General features: G+C 47.7%; 1 protein-coding gene across 1 annotated transcript in view; it reads right to left on the bottom strand.

Moving 5' to 3' along the window:
* Window positions 1-8,700, bottom strand: part of TOX3 (TOX high mobility group box family member 3) — a 57,821-nt gene that overhangs the window by 43,349 nt on the left and 5,772 nt on the right. The gene's annotated exons all lie outside the window — the stretch shown is intronic.

Here is an 8,700-nt window from a genome sequence, read left to right as displayed (position 1 = left end):
GAAGGAAGGAAGGAAGGAAGGAAGGAAGGAAGGAAGGAAGGAAGGAAGGAAGGAAGGAAGGAAGGTTTGTGTTCTCATGAGTGCCCTGACCTGGATGGCCCAGGCTATATCAGTCTCATCAGACCTTGACAGCTAAGCAGGACCAGTACTTAGGTGGGAGACCACCAAGGAAGTCCAGGGCCACAACACAGAGGCAGACAATAGAGGAAGAAGAAGAAGAGGAGGAGGAGATTGGATTTATACCCCGCCCTTCACTACCCAAGGGAGTCTCAGAGTGACTTACAAACTCCTTTCCCTTCCCCTCCCCACAACAGACGCCCCGTGAGGTAGGTGGGGCTGAGAGAGCTCTTGACAGAAACTGCTCTTTGTCAAGAACGGCTCTTATCAGAACTATGGCTTGCCCAAGGTCATCCAGCAGGTGCAAGTGGGGGAGTGGTGAATCAGACCCGGTTCTCCAAGATTAGAGTCCGCGCACTTAACCGCTACACCAAACTGGCTCAACAGAAAACCACCTCTGAACATCTCTCGCCTTGAAAACCCTAGAGGGTCACTATAAGTCGGCTGTGACTTGATGGCACTTTCCACCCCCACCCCCACGGGCAAGGAATTGTCTCTGGCACAGAATCACAGAGTTGGACAGGACCTCCAGGGTCATCTAGTCCAACCCCCTGCACAATGCATGAAGTCCACAACTACCTCCCCTCCCCCCGCACCCCACACACACACCCTGCTCTATGCCCAGAAGATGGCAAAAAATCCCTCCAGGATTCCTGGCCAAGCCGGCCTGGAGAAAAATTGCTTCCTGATCCCAAAGCAGAGATTGGCATTTCCTTGGGCATGTAAGAAAGGGACACGGGAACTAAGCACTGATGCGACCCTTCCTGCCCTCCCGCCCGTGATCTGCCGAAGTGTCCCTACAGAAGTAGCTTGGCTCCTACGCAACGGCCACATAGCAGACACAGAGGAAGCATCCTGGCAGACCCTTCAGGCTCCATTGGTTCCCTTCTGCCTGCGTTTTAGGCTGTCCTTATGCTCTCGCTTGGTTTTTCAATGGTTCGCTGTTACAGTTTTTATGCCATTTTGTTTCGTGTGGTTTCTTTTGGAAGCCATCTAGAGCAGGCTCTGAGGAAATGGGGCCCACAAATGGTCTAAACACAAAAGAAGAAGAAGAAGAAGAAGAAGAAGAAGAAGAAGAAGAAGAAGAAGAAGAAGAAGAAGAAGAAGAGGAGGAGGAGGAGGAGGAGGAGGAGGAGGAGGAGGAGGAGACTGGATTTATACCCCACCCTTCACTACCCAAAGGAGGAGGAGGAGGAGGAGGAGACTGGATTTATACCCCACCCTTCACTACCCAAAGGAGGAGGAGGAGGAGGAGGAGACTGGATTTATACCCCACCCTTCACTACCCAAAGGTGTCTCAGAGCGGCTGACAAACTCCTTTCCCTTCCCCTCCCCACAACAGACACCCTGTGTGGTAGGTGGGGCTGAGAGAGCTCTGACAGAAACTGCTCTTTTTCAAGAACAGCTGTGCCAAAACTATGGCTTGCCCAAGGTCATCCAGCCAGGTGCAAGTGGAGGAGTGGGGGGATCAAACCCAGTTCTCCCAGATTAGAGTCCGCACACTTAACTACTAAACCAAACTGGCTTTTAAACAGCACAGCAAGGGAAGATTTCATCAAAGGCCACAGTTTGCTGTTGACCCTGGATCACTGAACTATAGTTTGTCCAATCCCTACAACCAAGATTTCAAGCAATGGATTCAAAATTGGGGGGGGGGGATTGCAAACCATTGCTAGTAGGCTCAGTGGCCATGGCAAAATATGGTTTACTATGAAAGTGGAAAGTATTAGGAGAGGGGCCACGGTTAGTGGTAGAGTATCTGCTTGGCATGCAGAAGGTCCCAGGTTCAATGAGAGACTTCTACATAAGAACATAAGAGTGTTGGATCAGGCCAATGGCCCATCCAGTCCAACACTGTCACACAATGGCCAAAAATACCAGGTGCCATCAGGAGGTCCATCAGTGAGGCCAGAACTCCAGAAGCCCTCCCACTGTTGCCCCCCCAAGCACCAAGATTGCAGAGCATCACTGCCCAAGACAAAGTGTTCCATCTATACCTTGTGGATAACACCTACTGATGGACCTCTGCTCCACCATATGTTTATTCCATTCTCCTCTTGAGGCCGTCTGTGCTTGTAGCTGCAGGTTGAGCCTAGGGTTTGCCAAAGTGCGCCAGTGGGGGGATTTGGGAGGCATTCCTTGTGCCAGTGGGGGGGGGGTTGGGAGGTATTCCGAAGGTGGGCAGGGACATTGCACAATGTGCTGACATCACCCGGAAGTGATGTCAGTGCGTTGCCGATGTCACCCTTCTTTTGGGGCCAAACTCTATGGTACAAATGGACTCAGACTATAGAGTTTTGTTCAAAAAGAAGAGCAGCGGCGGCATTCCCCAGATGTCACTGTCACACTGACGTCACTTCTGGGTGACGTCAGCGCATCCTTCACGGTGTTGGGGGTGGGGGGATTTCCTCCCACTGGCCAGCAGCAGGCCAGAGCCCACAAAAGTAGGGGGACACCCACCTCCACCTGGGGAATGGTATCCCGAAGTGAGCCAGGGCCTCTCCCCTAGCCTCCTGCTAATTATGAATGGAAATCTAATGGTCTCTGCTGTTTTAAAAGTGTGAGAACCAAGGCTTCTTTGATGAGGCTCAACAGTTAACCATTCTAAACATAGCAACAACAGCCCAAGTTCCAAAGGCAATTATACACTGGGAAGGGGAGTGACTGTGACTTAGTGGTAGAGCTAGGGATGCCCGGTCCCCCAGGGGGGTAGGGGGTTGCCTGCTCTAGGGGTCCCCATCCCAGATCTGGACCCTGGGAGAACCCCGCTCCCAAAGAGCCTGAATCAGGCCAATGTACCCAGTGCGGAGATGACGTCATCGTGCCAACCATGTCGTCGGGGGACGCTCTAGTATTCGACCTTAAAACTCTATGGTACCATAGAGTTTTAAGGCCGAATGCTAGAGCATCCCTCGATGATGTGTCCGGCGCAATAGTGTCACTTCCAGGTGATGTCATCATAGCACGTGCACGCTATGCACGCACATGAGACTCCTGGACAGACAGCTTCTCCCCCCCACTAGATGCCGGGTAGGGACCTGGCAACCCTAGGTAGAACATTTGCTTGGCTTGATGAAGGCCTCAGGTTCAACCCCTGTCATCTCCAGTTAAAGGATCTGGCAGTATAGGTGATGGGAAAGACCACTGCCTGAGACCCTGGAGAGCCACTGCCAGTCTGAGAAGACAATATTGACCATCGTGGACTATTGGTCTGATTCAGTATAAGCAGGGCTTTTTTTGTAGACAAAGCCCAGCAGGAACTCATTAGCATAATAAGCCATACCCAACAGCAGGAACTCATTAACATATTAGGCCACACCCCTGATAGTACAGCTCATTAGCATATTAGGTCCTACCCCCGTGTTACCAGAAGAGTTGTCATCCAGCCACACCCACCTTTTGCTTCTTATTGTGTTTCCCCTGTTTGTTGTCAAAACCCAGGGGTTTTTTTGTAGCAGGAACTCCTTTGCATGTTAGGCCACACACCCCTAATGTAGCTAATTCCAATGAGTTTCTGATGTTGGGTGTGGCCTGTTATGCTAATGAGTTCCTGCTGGGCGTGGCCAACTCAGGAGCCAGCCAGAACTCCGTTCCTGCCCCCAAATAGCCCTGATTATAAGGCAGCTTCATGTGTGTTCATGTGTATCCTAAAGGTGGCCTTTCAAAGAAAGAATTACTTCCATTTATGGAAAGACACCTTTGGAAGCTCTGTATGTATACAGACCAGGGGTCATTTGGGGGGGACGCGGGGGGACGCCATCCCCCCGGGTGAGGTGCGGGAGGGCGGGGCCTGGAGCTCCCTGCTGGTGCCCGCTGGAGGTCGCCGCCGGCTGTGGGGAGGACACACTTCCGGTGATGTCAGGGGGTGTGGCATATGCTAATGAGTTATGCTAATGAGTCCCCCTAGCTCTTTTTCTACGAAATGACCCCTGATACAGACCTTTTGAACCTCCTCATCCCAGAGGACACACAACTGTGTAGTCACACAGGCTGCCTCGGAAATTTCAGGGTGTTGGAAACAAAGTTGGACGGGTGCAAACAGCTACTTTGGGGGGGAGGCATGAGAGGGTACAGTGCTTACAATGGCACTTTGGACAATACCCAGTATCTTGTTTTAGGGCACTGTCTTGAGCTATAGAGAGAGGGGTGAGATAAATGCTTTAATCGGTGAGTTAATTTATTCAATAATAAATGCCTTTGTTTTCATTGCTCTAAATTTTACCGCAGCCGTGGGTGGGAGGGGTGCAAGGTTGTTTTGGGAGGGAGGAAATCTTCCTTTATGACTTATCTGCGTCGTCTGAAAGAATAACTTAATGCCAGTTAATTTAAAAAACGATACGTTCAGTGAAATATCTCATTAAAGGCTGGAAGTTGACATCCTTCAACTTGTTAATGATGATCTCAATTAATAACCGCTTGAGAGAGAAAAAAAATGGAAACTGGAAAACAGAAGAAAAGGGAGCAGGGGAGGGAAGAGCCCCTTTGCTTACTCACGAAACCTGTCAAATGACATTGTTGGGCACACACCAGAGATGATGAGGTGCCAGACAGTAACTGTCGGTACAAATCACTAGAGTTGCCAGGTCCCTCCTGGCACTGGAGGAGGATTTTGGGGACCTAGGTCCTGTTGCTGTCATCACACAGGAAGTGATGTCATCACGCCAACGACTTCCAGGCAACACTCTGGTATTTGGGCAAAAAACTCTGTGACAAAAATGTCTTCTACCATGGAGCTTTTGCCCAAATACCAGACCATCACCCAGAAATCACTAGCCTGATGATGTCACTTCCTGTGCAACACTGTCATCATGGCCTAAGCCTTCTTCTTTAAATTGGGAAGTCCCCTCGCCAGCCAGCTGATCGATAGCTGGGGGGAAGGGCCTGGCAGCAGGGGACCCTGCCTCGACTGGGTGTGTGTGGCTACCCTAGGAATCACATTGACGGAGTCTTCAGAGATTCCAGTTTCTCTCACCACGTGCGAAAGTGCCGTCAAGTCACTTCCGAGCCATGGTGAGCATATGAATTCCTGTCCTACAAAATGTCCTCTTGTTAACAGCCTTGTAGGGTTGCCTAGTCAAAATGTCTTACTGGTAGGGGAGCCTCGCCGGGCTCCGGGAGCCGTTCTTCGATCACCGGAAGTGACGGCCATCATGTTGAAGGCGTGGCCCCGATCGTCAGAGGGAAAACCATAGAGTTTTCCCTCCGACGATCAGGGCCACGCCCCCAACGTGATTGACGTGGTTGCGTCACCTCTGGTGACGCAGCCACACTGCGCTTCGGGGGCGGAGTTCCCCACGCGGCCCGATTCCCCGGAGGCTGGCATCTCTACAACACACCACACAGCAGCCCCGTAGCTAGGGAATTCTTTGGGAGGGGGCCTTGGGGGGGCCCGCCAGCTAATTAAATGGAAGTACAGTGCAGGTAGTAAGTTGGAGCACTTTGGGGGCAGCCCCGGAGGGAGGAGGCCCAGAAGAAACACAAGGGGGCTGGGCCCCATGGGCCCCATGTTAGCTACGGGCCTGCCACAAAGAGGAACATATTTATTGGAGGACCCCCCCCCAAAGAAACATGGAGGGACATTTTCTTTCTGGGGATAGTGGCAAGTTCACCAGCACCAAAGGATGGATTGGCCGTGGAAGGCGGACGGCTAATGAACATAACCCTATAGCTACATTTGCAGTTAAGCCTGGCACTAATGCGGCCCTGTAACAGATGCAACGGCAATTTGTGAGTCATTTGCTACCCCATTACTGCTTAATGAAATCTAACATATCACATTAACAATATGGATAAACACTCATTCCTGATATGTGGCATTTGGCTGTTTTCATTACCGCAGTAATTAACACTTGAAATATTATTTCAATAAATATTTAAGGTGCTTCAGGAAATTGTGGGTGGGGGGGAATAAATAACCGGGTCACTGCCATCACGACACAGAATCGAGTTACAACAACAACAACAACAACAAAGAAAAATGACATGCCAATTCTTTGTCTTAGAGGCTCTTGTGATATGTTAATGCCACCACTTACCACTATACACAGTTTTAATTTATTCATTTGAAGGAGGAAAAAAAATAGATTTTTGGTGGGAGATGCCCATACTCCAAAGTACCTTTGTCCATTTAAAAGGAAGGAGTCCAGTAATTGAATTCCCCTTGTAAGGCAGTAATACAGGGCCATGTTTGGTTAAGTTCAGTAGCATTCCTGAGTTGTGATTTTTAAAATTTGGGTTTTATGTGTTCAATCGTTTTATTTTGTGCACCTCCTTGAGCTCCGTAAGGAAGAAAGGAGGCGAATAAAAGATTCAAATAAACGAACAGTGATTGCAAAGTCAGATGTGCATGGCAGTGCAAATACAAATGCACAGGTCTTTATCCTGTCTGTGAAACTGAAACAACAGCACAAGCTTTATGCATGACTGTGAAGAGAAAGCAGTATTCCAAAGAGGATGTAAAAAAAAAAGAAGAAGAAGAATAAACCCACCAGGCCCCCAGATATAAACAACTGAACCGCATGATGTTTCTAACTTCTTCTACAGAAGTGATATTTATCCGGTGTCTAATATCTTTTTTTACAAGCATGTGGTGAAGATGGAGGGGGGAATATCGTGTATACCGATGGGTGTTCCTTTTCTCAAAAAAAATAAAATCCGAACACATCAAACTGTGTCTCATGCCATGATTGCTTAAAGTAATGCATGGATGTGGATAAAATGAATGCAATCCAAGCTGGGTGGGGGTGCCTCCTCGCAGAGTCTTATTCCAAATCACCGGACTATTCAAATTGCAAGAAAAAGTCTGAATGCGATGTAATTTGACAGTGGAGGAAGGTACCATCATGCCCACGAGAGGTTTTTATATATATATATATATATATTCCAAGGGTTTATCTTATCAAGCACAATTTTTAAGAGCTGGTAACTTTTTGTATATTTCTCTCTCTGATTTCTTTAGGGCCAGGAGGGAGGTGACAACAGTCCTCCATAACAACAACAAAAAGCCCCTATATGCCTGTGTGTGTGTGCGTGTGCGTGCGTGTGGTTAAATGCCATCTGCACTGCAATGTTCTAAACATTTGTTCCTTTTGATAAAAATGCAAATCTGGAGAGCTGTTGTATCAACATATAACAGCCAATGTCTGACACGGTGAATTATCACAGCTGGAATTAAATTGTCTTTGAACAGCTGCTGGCAAGTAGAGCTTTCATCAATGTTTGATTCAAATGGAGGAATGAAATTCTACAGAATGAAACATCATGTTGTCATTACAGATGGGGGTTTGTGTTCATTATCACAACTAACACTGAAGCTAGTGCCAAAGCAATCTTCCCTTATCTATGGAGTCTTTTTGGGGGGAGAAGGGGGGGGGGGGAGAGAGGCGAGAGAGAGAGAGAGATGGCAGCCATTGTTTAAGAAAAAAACAACAACAATCTGTTCATAAGAACACTACATACAGTCTAACCACACTTTACTGGAACTATTTTCCCCCCCCAGTGATTTTTTTTAATCCAACAGCTTTACTGCCACCAACAAGGAACATTCCTTGCAGAAGGGAAGAGAGGTTTGCTAGCTGTGAATTAATACAAGTCCGGTGACACCTTAAAGACTACTAGCATTTATTTATTCATCCATGCTGGAATCAATGTTGTTAGTCCGTAAGGGGGCCCTGGACATCTGTTTTATTTTGCGGCAATAGACCCACACCGCTGCCCCTCTGGAAATCGGACGTGATAAGGTCAAGGCTGTCCGTGTTTTTATTAATCTTAGAAATTGTCTATCATGTTCATTCAGATGCTGAGTGCTACTCGCTGCATCTCTAACACCCACCATCCTTTCTCAGATTGTAGACTGGAGTGCAACAGAAAGAAGTTTTTAAAAGCACGCAAATCCACCGTTAAGGCATGCGCATAACAATGGAGACCAACCGTTTCCTTGGTGAAAAGGCAGCTTCGTCTAGAACTGATGTCACAATCGTTGTGCAGTATTCCTTAACTGGCTGATGTTGGGGTGGGTGGGGGGAAAGAAATGCTATTCGTAGACAGTCGGCACACCCTTCTTCCTGCAACCCCAACCCCAATCCTTAGAAGCTGGAGGCCAAATTCATCACCCCGATAACCTGGTCAGGCCCCATCAGTTCGGATCTAGTGCATCTCCTTAAACCAGCTTATTGAACACTCCCTGCTGAAGTCTCTTCCTCCGTTCACCCCAGAAAACAAAACAAAAAAACCCGATACCACCAACTGTGCTGCTTTCCCTTTGTTTTCCTAATGGTGTTAAGAACCCAAATTAAAAATAAAATGTTTGTATCCATGACCATAATTAACACATTAGCGACGGCTACACTGTTTGCTTTAAAGATGTACACTACTGTGCCTTTCATTTGTTTCCTTCTGGTTATCTTATTATATTCTGGTTATATTATTTGTTGTTGTTCTCCCATACATTTATACAGAGAGATGATAGATAGATTAGATGATAGATGATGGATGGATGATGATGATAGATAGATGATAGATGAAGATGATAGATAGATAGATAGATAGATAGATAGATAGATAGATAGATGATAGATAGATAGA

This window comes from Gekko japonicus, unplaced genomic scaffold (genome assembly GCF_001447785.1).
Source record: "Gekko japonicus isolate JY-2015 unplaced genomic scaffold, Gekko_japonicus_V1.1 scaffold1290, whole genome shotgun sequence".
NCBI classification, from domain to species: domain Eukaryota; kingdom Metazoa; phylum Chordata; class Lepidosauria; order Squamata; family Gekkonidae; genus Gekko; species Gekko japonicus.
The sequence above is the reverse complement of the archived record's forward strand: the minus strand, read 5'-3'. Positions and strand labels throughout refer to the sequence as shown.